The sequence below is a fragment of the Phacochoerus africanus genome, chromosome X (assembly GCF_016906955.1).
Source record: "Phacochoerus africanus isolate WHEZ1 chromosome X, ROS_Pafr_v1, whole genome shotgun sequence".
Classification (NCBI taxonomy): Eukaryota; Metazoa; Chordata; class Mammalia; order Artiodactyla; family Suidae; genus Phacochoerus; species Phacochoerus africanus.
The window spans coordinates 69,282,560-69,295,050 of NC_062560.1; positions in this window are offsets into that span (position 1 = coordinate 69,282,560).

A 12,491-nucleotide genomic window follows, 5' to 3' on the forward strand; every position below is an offset into this window, starting at 1 on the left:
TTCTTATAGCTCCTAAAGTTTAATTTCCTTTTAAGTCTTATTATTAGATTATTAAAATTATTATTTTTATATTTTAGCCATATATAAAGATTAAATGATACATATTGTAGCAAAATCTTAAATCATGAAATTTTTACATTTCTACTCATAAATATAATTTGAAATAAAATATTATACTGTTTTATTTTCTCTGTTTTCCTCAATGCTGCTCACTATACTAGGATTCTTAATTTAAATCTAAACAATTCCTCTCTCCTTCAATTTTTTTCTGATCTAGGTTGATTCTGAATTTCAAGTATTCTATTTACTTGAAATACCTTCCCTTTAAAATCAGGTTAACTTTGGTCCTGCTTTTCTCAGTCCATTATTTCTGGAGTGTGCCAACCTGCAGAGTTTGGTGCTTCAGTAATATTCCCTTGAGGGCTAACTCATATATTCAAGCAACCTGGGAAAAAAGATACAACTCCAGTGGAGAGACTAGGAAGTTTATGGTAACATTATTTGGTGGATTTAGGTGGTTTCAGTGGAAACCCTCCTTCAATGTTAGTGGGAATGTAAATTGGTATAACCACTATGGAAAACAGCATGGAGGTGCCTCAGAAAACTAAATATACAACTACCATATGACCCAGCAATCCCATTACTGGGCATATATCCAGACAAAACATTCATTTAAAGAGATACATGAACTCCTATAATAGCCAAGACATGAAAACAATCCAAATGTCCATCAACAGATGAATGGATTAAGAAGATGTGGTACATATATACAATGAATATTATTCAGCCATAAAAATGACAAAATAATGCCATTTAAAGCAACATTGATGGAACTTGAGATTCAGATATCACTTATATGTGGAGTCTAAAATATGGCATATAAATCACTTATATATGGAGTCTAAAACATGATCTATCTACAAAACAGAAGCAGATCATGGAAATGGACGGTAGACTTGTGTTTTCCATGGGGGAGGGTGAAGGGAGAGGGCTGCACGGAAAATTCTGGGTAGGTATATGCAGACTATTATATTTAGAAAAGATGGGTGCTGTCCTACTGTACAGCGCAGTGAACTTTGGTCTCTTTAGTTAGAACATGATGGAAAATGAAAAAAAAATTAGTATGTTTATGGGAGTCTGGGTCACTTTGCTGTACAAAGGAAAATGAAGGAACATTGTAAATCCACTATAATGTAATAAAAAATTAAAAACGAAAATCCTGCCAAGACTAAACTGCTGTGAAAACAAATACCATGAAATAAAAATGCTTAAAGAAGTCTGATTTTTGATATTAATCTGGTTGTAGTAATAGTACTTAGGAAAAGGAAACAGATATAACTGAGCTCCCTAATCTTTTTGGTAAGATCAGAAGCATGAAGTTCTTTTAAACACTCCTATGTTTAATTCATTTAATAATTGTCAACAGGTTAGAGATAATTTTACAAGAATTATCTTCATCTGAGGTTGGACTGAGATTTCTTTTACTGAGAAATACCTTTTGTATGGTCAGTGGCTTCTTGGGCTACAGAGAAAGTATGTGGAAAGGGTACTTTATAATACAAGGGATGAGGTATCTTGTAATGCAAGGGATCATTGGAAAGAAGTTTCTTAGGACACAGGGAAGTTTTGCACAATAATATCTTGAGAAAAAAGGAAGTAAAAGAAACAGGAAACTGCGCAGGTATGCATGAACATCATTAAAAAAAAACACATTACTATATTCATTACTATTGTCTCCATGAGACTAGACCAAGAAGGTCTTTCAGAGTAAAGTCAATTCTAGACATATTGTTTTCTCATCATAAAATTCTATTGATTTCCAATTCAGCCATCTGTCATAAACATGATCTATTATTCTTTGATCTAAGTTTCTGTCATCATATTCAATAATCAGAACTTAGGCCATGCCTGGAGATCAGCTTGAAGAATACACAGAGATGGCTAATGCTGTAGCAAGCAAGAGCCCCAAGCAAGCTCAGGGTGTCTTTTATTAGGATTTTGAACATGGCTACATGTCAAAGAGGGAGAGGCAAGATTCTCAAAGAGGTTAATGATAAAGCTCACAAGCCTAGAGGAAACAATGATTAGAAACCCCTTAGCGAGGTAAGGTCTGTTACAGGCATCAGATCTTATCTCAGGAAGGCATACACTAGCCTTTACAGCAGGCCTGTTTGTTCACCTCACAGGGCTCATATACCTTAACTATATAAAATTCTTTCCTAGCATAATGTTCTTGTCATTCCAAGAAGAGGTCATAGTTTTCCATGACCTCTCTATTCTCTTCTCTCACTCTAGCTACATACTTTCAAGCTCAAGGATTATGGCCTTGTTTTCTTCCACCCACAAGTTTCTGTCTCTATTTTTTTTGGTCATATTCAAATGATTTAATTTATCTCTATATTTTCAAATCCAAATACCAGTGATATAGAATGAATGAGTTAAGTTAATGACTATCTTCCCTAATTAGTTGGAGTTTTTTTCATGAAACAAATCCATAAATTATTTGAACATCTTATGTAATCACTACCAATTATGTGTAACTAAGGGTTGATTCCACACAGAAAATTATTATTTAGGAATAGTTTATTGGCTTAATAAATAAGAGCAATTACCAGCACCACAGCTTCATTATAAGTAACTTTACCATCCAAATTTCCATGGTAAGACAGAGGTTATAAATGATTAAGGATGGTACCACTAGTCAGAGGCCCAAAAGCCAGCACTGTCTAAATAAATACTAACAAAACTTTGTTTTTTGATACTGTCTTAAAGGTAAATTTCATATCCTTAGATGAATTCTAGTCATATGCTACTTTACAGTATTTATGCTCCACTCAAAATAATTTAATAGAAAATAAGAGGTATGATTTTTATAATTTATTAAATTTTATTTTTCTATATCTATATATATTATCAATAGAAAACAAAAATCTAAAATAATTTTTTTAAGTTAGAAACAAAAATGATTGGTGTTCTAGAAGTCAATAATGTCAAAGCTCTGGAGATTTTTGTTATTGAATATATTTTCCAAATAACATTGTGCAAATTTAAGGTGCACAACATGTTGACTTTATATATTTGTATACTATGATTGCCATTGTAGTCATAGTTGGTACATATATCATGTTCATTAATTATCATTTTTTAGTGGTTGAAAAAATATATAGTTATTAGCAAGTTTGATGATTATAATAAAATACTATTGTCTATTTTCACTATACTATGCATCAGGTCTCTAGGACTTATTTACCTTTTCCTGCATGTTTGTATGCTTAAACAACATCTCTACTACCCCTCAAATCCTAAGCCATGGCTAATCACATTTTATTCTCTGTTTTTACGTTTGCCTTTTTTACATACTACATATAAGTTGTCTTACAGTATTTGTCTTTGTCTCACATCTCATGTAGCATAACATCCTAAGTTTTTCACGCCATTGCCAAAAAAAACAGGATGTCTTATTTTCTTACAGTTGAACAATATTTCAATGATACATTTGATACATATACAATATAAAATAATACTGATTATAAATTACATGACATTCATATTACTTATAAAGTATATTAATTATAAAAATATAAATTATTTATATATTTTTATTTTCCATAGTAGTTGAATCTATCAACATTCCTACCAACTCTCTAAAAATGTTCCTTTTCTCACCATGCTTGCAAATACTTACCTCTTTTCTTCTTTTTTTTTTTTTTTATTTTCCCACTATACAGCAAGGGTGTCAGGTTATCCTTACATGTATACATTACAATTACATTTTTTACCCCACCCTTTCTTCTTTTTTTATTTTATTTTTTATTTTATATTTTTCCTGCTGTACAGCATGGGGGTCAAGTTATTCTTACATTTATACATTCTTTTCCCCACCCTTTGTTCTGTTGCAACATGAGTATCTAGACATAGTTCTCAATGCTACTCAGCAGGATCTCCTTGTAAATCTATTCTAAGTTGTGTCTGATAAGCCCAAGCTCCCGATCCCTCCCACTCCCTCCCCCTCCCATCAGGCAGCCACAAGTCTCTTCTCCAAGTCCATGATTTTCTTTTCTGAGGAGATGTTCATTTGTGCTGGATATTAGATTCCAGTAATAAGTGATATCATATGGTATTTGTCTTTGTCTTTCTGGCTCATTTCACTCAGTATGAGAGTCTCTAGCTCCATCCATGTTGCTGCAAATGGCATGATGTCATTCTTTCTTATGGCTGAGTAGTATTCCATTGTGTATATATACCACCTCTTCCAAATCCAATCATCTGTTGATGGACATTTGGGTTGTTTCCATGTCCTGGCTATTGTGAATAGTGTTGCAATGAACATGCAGGTGCATGTGTCTCTTGTAAGTAGAGTTTTGTCCGGATAGATGCCCAAGAGTGGGATTGTGGAAATTCTATGTATAGATTTCTAAGGTATGTCCAAACCATTCTCCATAGTGGCTGTACCAGTTTACATTCCCACCAGCAGTGCAGGAGGGTTCCCTTTTCTCCACACCCATTCCAGAACTTGTGATTTGTGGATTTATTAATGATGGCCATTCTGACTGGTGTGAGGTGGTATCTCATGGTAGTTTTGATTGGCATCTCTCTTACAATCAGCGATGTTGAGCATTTTTTCATGTGTTTGCTGGCCATCTGTATATATCTTCCTTGGAGAAATGTCTATTCAGGTCTTTTGCCCATTTTTCCTTTGCTTGAGTGGCTTTTTTGTTGTTGGGTTGTATAAGTTGTTTATATATTCTAGAGATTAAGCCCTTGTCGGTTGCATCATTTGAAACTGTTTTCTCCCATTTGGAAAGTTGTCCTTTTGTTTTCTTTTGGGTTTCCTTTGCTGTGCAAAAGCTTGTCCGTTTGATGAGGTCCCATGGGTTTATTTTTGCTCTAATTTCTATTGCTTTGGGAGACTGACCTGAGAAAATATTCATGATGTTGATGTCAGAGAGTGTTTTGCCTATGTTTTCTTCTCGGAGTTTGATGGTGTCCTGTCGTATATTTAAGTCTTTCAGCCATTTGGAGTGTATTTTTGTGCATGGTGTGAGGGTGTGTTCTAGTTTCACTGCTTTTCATGCAGCTGTCCAGGTTTCCCAGCAATGCTTGCTGAATAGACTCTCTTTTCTCCATTTTATGTTCTTGCCTCCGTTGTCAAAGACTAATGGACCATAGGTGTCAGGATTTATTTCCAGGTTCCCTATTCTGTTCCATTGGTCTGTCTGTCTGTTTTGATACCAGTACCACACTGTTTTGATGACTGTGGCTTTGTAGTATTTCTTGAAGTCTGGGAGGGTTGTGCCTCCTGCTTGGTTTTTGTTCCTCAGGATTGCTTTGGCGATTCTGGGTCTTTTGTGGTTCCATATAATTGTTTGGATTGTTTGGTCTAGTGCTGTGAAAAATGTCCTGGGTCATTTGATAGGGATTGCATTGAATCTGTAGATTGCTTTGGGGAGTATGGCCGTTTTTACAATATTGATTTTTCCAATCCAGGAACATGGAGTATCTTTCCATTTCTTTACATCTTCTTTGATTTCTTTGATTAACGTTTTATAGTTCTTGGCATATAGGTCCTTTACCTCTTTGGTCAGGTGTATTCCGAGGTGTTTGATTTTGTGAGGTGCAATTTGAAAAGGTATCATATTTTTGTATTCCTTTTCTAATATTTCATTGCTGGTATACAGAAATGCGACTGACTTCTAAATGTTAATCTTATATCCTGCTGCTTTGCTGAATTTATGAATCAGTTCAAGTCGTTTTTGGGTTGAGTCCTTTGGGTTTTCTAAGTATAGTATCATGTCATCTGCATACAGTGACAGTTTGATCTCTTCTCTTCCTATATGGATGCCTTTTATTTCTTTTGTTTGTCTAATTGCTGTGCCTAGGACTTCCAAAACGATGTTGAAGAGCAGTGGTGAGAGTGGGCATCCCTGTCTTGTTCCAGATTGGAGTGAGAAGGCTTTCAGTTTCTCCCCATTGAGAATTATCTTTGCTGTGGGTTTATCATAAATGGCTTTGATTATGTTCAGGAATGTTCCCTCTATACCCACTTTGGTGAGGGTCTTGATCATGAATGGATGTTGGACTTTGTCAAATGCTTTTTCTGCGTCTATTGAGATGATCATATGATTTTTGACTTTTTTTTTTTTTGTTAATGTGGTGTATGATGCTGATTGATTTGCGAATGTTGAACCATCCTTGTTAAACTGGGATGAACCCAACCTGGTCATGGTGTATAGTTTTTTTGATATGTTGTTGGATTCGGTTGGCTAAGATTTTGTTGAGAATTTTTGCATCTATATTCATCAATGATGTTGGGTGATAGTTGTCCTTTTTGGTGGTATCTCTGTCTGGTTTTGGAATGAGGGCGATGGTGGCATCATAGAATGTCCTTGGGAGTATTCCTTCTTCTTCAACCTTTTGAAAGAGTTTCAGGAGGATGGGCACCAGTTCCTCTTTATATGTTTGATAGAATTCACCTGTGAAGCCATCTGTTCCTGGACGTTTATTTGTAGGTAGTGATTTTATGACCTCTTCAATTTCATTTCTAGTGATCGGTCTGTACAGTTGGTCTGTTTCTACTTGATTCAGTTTTGGCAGGCTGTTGGATTCTAGAAAATTGTGCATTTCTTCCAGATTGTCAAGCTTGTTGGCATATAGTTGTTCATAGTATTCTCTTATGGTTTTTTGTCTTTCTGCTGTATCCACTGTGATTTCTCCTTTTTCATTTATAATTTTGGTTATTTGGGTTCTTTCTCTACTCTTTTTAGTGAGTCTGGCCAGGGATTTGTCAATTTTGTTCTCCTTTTCAAAGAACCAGCTCTTGGTTTTATTAATTTTCTCTATTGTTTTTTGAATCTCTATTTTATTGATTTCTTCTTTGATCTTTATAATTTCCTTCCTTCTGCTGACTTTAGGCCTTTTTTGTTCTTCCTTTTCTAGTTCGTTTAGGTGGAGGGTTAAGTTGTCTATTTGGGATCTTTCTTCTTTTTTGAGAAAGGCCTGTGTTGCTATAAATTTCCCTCTGAGCACTGCTTTCGTGGCATCCCATAGATTTTGAGAGGTCGTGTCTTCATCATCATTTGTTTCAAGGTAGTTTTTAATTTCCTTCTTGATTTCCTCATTGACCCATTGGTTTTTGAGTAGCATGTTGTTTAGTCTCCATGTAGTAGGTTCTTTCTCTTTCCTTTTCCCATGGTTGGTTTCTAATTTCATGGCATGGTGGTCAGAGAAGAGACTTGAGATAATTTCTATGCTCCTAAATTTATTGAGGTTAGCTTTGTGTCCCAATATGTGGTCGATTCCTGAGAATGTTCCATGAATTTGAGAAGAATGTGTATTCTGATATTTTTGGATGTAGTGTCCTGAAGATATCAATTAAGTCTAACTTTTCTATTGTTTCCTTTAGGATCTCTGTTGCTTTATTGGTTTTCTGTCTAGAGGATCTGTCCAATGATGTGAGGGGGGTATTAAGGTCTCCTACTCTGATTGTATTCTCATCAATATCTCCCTTTATGTCTGTTAATATTTGTTGTATGTATCTGGGTGCTCCTGTATTTGGGGCATATATGTTGACGATAGTAACATCCTCTCCTTGGATGGATCCCTTAATCATTAAGTAGTGTCCTTCTTTGTCTTTCTTTAGGTCTTTTGTTTTAAAGTTTATTTTGTCTGATATGAGTGTTGCGACTCCTGCTTTTCTGTCTTGTCTATTGGCGTGAAATATTTTTCCCCACCCTTTCACTTTCAATCTATATGTATCTTTTGTCCTAAGGTGAGTTTCTTGTAGGCAGCATATTGAAGGTTTTTGCCTTTTTATCCACTCAGCCCCTCTGTGTCTTTTGATTGGGGCCTTCAGTCCATTGACATTTAAGGTGATAATTGATAGATGATTATTTATTGCCATTTTGAACCTCGTGTTCCAGTTGATTCTATAGTTCTCCATTCTTCCTTTCTTTTCTTTTTTCTCTTTGCCTGGATTGTCTCCGGTTATTATCTGCTTGAGTGTTTTTTTTTTTTTTCCATTTTTTGCGAATGCAGTATTTGGTTTTGGCTTGTGGTTGCCCTGTTTTTTAAGTATGCTAATCCCTTCCTATAATTGTGTGTTTTAGCCTGATGTTCCTGTAGGTTCAAACACTTCATTACTCTATTAAAATTAAGAAGAGAAACATACAAACAAACAAAAAGGGTCTATTTATTCCTAATATCCCTTGCCAACATTTTATGATTTTGATGACTATTTTCTTTCTTTTTAATTTTATTTTGTTTGAAGCATGTTCATGATTAAATCTGTATGCTGGCTTATTTGAGTGACTACTTTCTGATTGCGATTTCCTCAGTCCTAGTTCTTCCTCGTCTTCTTCCTTTTATTTTATTTTCTTTTTTCTTCCCTTTCCTTCCTTTCTTTTTGGTTTAGAGAAGCCCTTTCAGTATTTCTTTTAGCCTGGGTTTTGTGTTGCTGTATTCTTTAAGTTTTTGTTTGCGGGAAAAAATTTTTATTTCCCCTTCTATTTTAAATGATATTCTTGCTGGATAGAGTATTCTAGGTTGCATATTTTTTCCTTTGAGCCCTTTAAATATCTCTTGCCCTTCCCTCCTGGCCTGTAGTGTTTCTGTAGAGAAATCAGCTGATATTCTTATGGGGGTTCCCTTGTAGGTAACATTCTGCTTTTCTCTTGCTGCCTTTAGGATCCTCTCTTTATCACTCACTTTTGCCATTTTTATTATGATGTGTCTTGGTGTGGGTCTATTTGGGTTCAGTTTGTTTGGGGCCCTCTGTGCTTCTTGTATCTTGAACCCAGTATCCTTTAGATTTGGGAAGTTTCCAGCGATGAGTTCTTCAAGTATATTTTCCATTCCCTTATCTTTTTCTACTCCTTCTGGAATTCCTATTATGCGTAGATTGGCCCACTTTATATTATCCCATAAGTCTCTCATATTGCTTTCCTGTTTTTTCATTTGGTTTTCTGTCTGCTGACCAGATTGGGTGATTTCCATTATTCTATCTTCCATATCACTGATTCGTTTTTCTGCATTATTCATTCTGGTTTTTACTGCCCTTAGTTCAGTTTGCATCTCTGCAAATGAATGTTTGCATCTCTGCAAGTTTTTCTTGGCTCCTCCTTATATTTTCTAGTTCCCTTCTGAGGGTATCTGCATTACTGTTCCTATCTTCTCTTCATTCCTTCAGTATTTTCACTGTTTCTCTTTTGAACTCCAGGTCTGTCAGACTGCAGAGATCTGTTTCATTGTTGACTGTTTTAGGTGAGTTCTCTTGTTGGTTTGACTGGGGGTGGTTTCTCAGCTTCTTCATCTTGCTTGTTGTTTTCTTTCTCCTGAGGGAGTTGTACTCTCCGTTATCAGGTAGTGTTTGCCTTGTCACTGCTGTGGAAAATTTCCTGAGGGCTGGCGTTGTTGGTCAATCTTTTTTGAGGCAGTGTGGCTTTTCTGGAGTGTTGATGGAGCTAACAGTGTTGCTTTGGAGCAGAGGAGGACTTCCTGAGGGCAGGCAGGACCGGGAGGTCCACCCCACGATGGTAGCAGATTTCACTTGGTCATGCAGATCTTGCTCCGTTGTTTTTAGGCTGTGGGGTTCTTGCAGGTGGTTGGGGTGTTGGCCAGCTATTCCTCAGGAGTGCAGCATGCCCTGGGGGCTGGAGCAGCTATCTGGGTCACTGAGAACCCAAGAGGCTCTTCCCCAGCGCAGCCCAACTCAGAAGGACTATCTGAGAATTAGTCAGATCTTTTCACGGCCTGGCCAGTCTTGCTGTAGCTTTTCTGAGCTGTACGGTGTCCTGCCTGGAGCTGGCAGTCCTATGCAGCTGTTCTACAAGATTTTGGCTGCACCTGAGAGCTGGGGAAGTTAGCTGGGCCAGTGTGAACCAAGGAGTCTTCTCCCTAGGGCAGCCTGCCTCAGGCAGACTGTCTGAGAATTAGACAGATATTTTCATGGCCCGGCCAGGCTTGTTGTAGCTTTTCTGGGGTGCAGGGTGTCCTGCCTGGAGCTGGCAGTCCTTTGCAGCTGTTCCACAAGAGGTTGGCACCCCCTGAGGGCCTGGGCATCTAGCTTGGCTGCTGTGAATCCAGGAGTCTCCTCACTAGTGCAGCCTGACTCAGAAAGCCTGTCCAAGAATTAGGCAGATCTTTTAACGCCCTGGCCAGGCTTGTTGTAGCTTTTCTAGGCTGGAGGGGGTCCTGCATGGAGCTGGCAGTCCTATGCAGCTGTTCTGTGGGAGTTCAGCTCCCCCTAAGGGCTTGGGTGGCTAGCTGGGCCACTGAGAACCCAGGAGGCTCCTCCCCAGGGCAGCCCCACTTGGAAAGACTGTCCGAGAATTAGGCAGATCTTTTCACAGCCTGGCTAGGCTTGTTCTAGCTTTTCTGGGCTGCAGGCCTTTTCTCGGGGGCTGGTGCTGTTTGGTGCTGCTCTGCAGGGGTGTAGCCCCTCCAAAGGGCAAGCAGGCCTGTGCAGGGACAGCCCCTGCAGTGGTAGGCTTCAGGCAATTGTTGAGGCCAGCCCTCCCAGATGGCAGGCAGCCCCAGGTCTGAGGAGTGCATAGGTGGTGGCTGTGGTGGGGGTAGGGGATGCACTGGGAAGCACAGCTTTTTGCTAGCTAGAGGTCTGGTAAGCTTGCTGTGGCGTGGGGAGTATTCTATGAGGACCCACCCCTTCTTTTCTCCCCTCCCCAGCACAGGCGCAGACCATGCTCTTCTCCCAGGTTCCCTCTGATGTGGCTTTCCACTTCCCCACCCCTAGAGCATTGCTCCCTTCCCCTGCAACAGCTTTGTTTTCTAGTCTCCCAGGCATTCTCTGCCCCGTCAAACTTGACAGACCAGTTTCTAGACCTCCCAAGCAGTCTCCGGTCCACCCTGCCCCCCCCAGCCCTTTCCTGGGGACTAACCTCCGGAGCCCAGGTCTCAGTGCCCAGCCCCCACCCAGGAGTCTCAATTTTTGGTGACCTTGCCCATAGTTTAGACAGTCCGTTCAGTTCTCGATCTGCTTTTCAGAACTCCAACTTACTGCTACACTCTTCTCTGCATCTGGAGATTCCTCTGGTTCGTTTGATCTTTCCATTGAGTAGGTGACTTTCCAGGGTGCAGGATCCCTTTCTCCTCCACTGTTCCCTTTTGGAAGTGCCCATCCAGCTCAGATTCACCTTCTCTTACTCTTCTCTTTTCTCTTGTTTTATCTAGTAATTTCACGAACTTCTTGCCATTATTGGAGTTTAGGTTCTTCTGCCAGTGATTGGTTGCTGTTCTGTGTGAGTCATTTATCCTGTAGATGTGTTTTTTGTTGTTGTTGTTATGTTTGTGGGAGAGGGCAAGCATGTCCCCCTACTCTTCCGCCATCTTGTCTCCTCCTGTTTTCATTTTTAAGGGAATTTTTGCAGTCCTTTCCATATAGGCTGCACCATTTTACATGCCTTCTAAAAATGCAAAATTGTTCCAATTAATCTACATCATTTCCAAAACTTATCATTGTCTTTCTTACAATAGCCATTCTAACAGTTGTGAGGTGATATCTTGTGGTTTTGATTTGCAGTTCCGTGATAAGTGATATTGAACATCATTTCATGTAACTGTTGGCCATTTGTATTGGTTCTCTGGAAAAATGTCTTTTCAGGCCCACTGCCCATTTTTTAATTATTGTTTTCCCTATTGAGATGTATGAATTCCTTAAATATGTTGTATGCTGACTCTTTATCAGTACATGGTTACAGATACTGTCTCCCATTTTATACATTACCTTTTTATTTTGTTGATTGTTTACTTGGCAGTGTATACTATTTTTATTTTGATGTAGTGTTACTGGTTTAGTTTTACTTTTGTTGCCTATGCTATTTGTATCATGTACAAAAATCACTGCCAAGACAGATTGCAAGGAACTTTTTTAATATATTTTAGGTATTTTATGGTTTGGGATCTTACATTTAAGTCTTTGATTTCAAATTAATTTTTGCGGGTAGTGTGAAATAATGGTCCAATTTCATTTTTTTTTTCTGCATGTGGTTGTCCAATTTTCCTGGCACTTTTTATTAAAGAGATAATCCTTTGCCCATTGGATATTTTGGGCTGCCCTGTCAAATATTAGATTACTCTTTATGCTTGGCTTTATTTCTGGGGTCTCTGTTTTTTTCTTCTATTAGTCTATGTACCTATTTTTATGGCAATACCATACTATTTTGACTACTATAGAATTGTAGTACAGTATGAAATCATGAATTGTGATGCTTGGAGTTCCCATCATCACTCAGTGGTAATGAACCATGAGGGTGTAGACTCAATTCCTGGCCTCGCTCAGTGGGTTAAATATCTGGTGTTGCCATGAGCTATGGTGTAGTTCACAGATGTGGCTCAGATCCCATGTTGCTGTGCTGTGGTGGAAGTCAGCAGCTATAGCTCCAATTGGTCCACTAGCTTGGGATTTTCCACATGCTGTAAAGCATCTTTCTCAGGATTGGCTTTGCTATTGGTATTCTTTTGCCTCTTTCTACAAATTA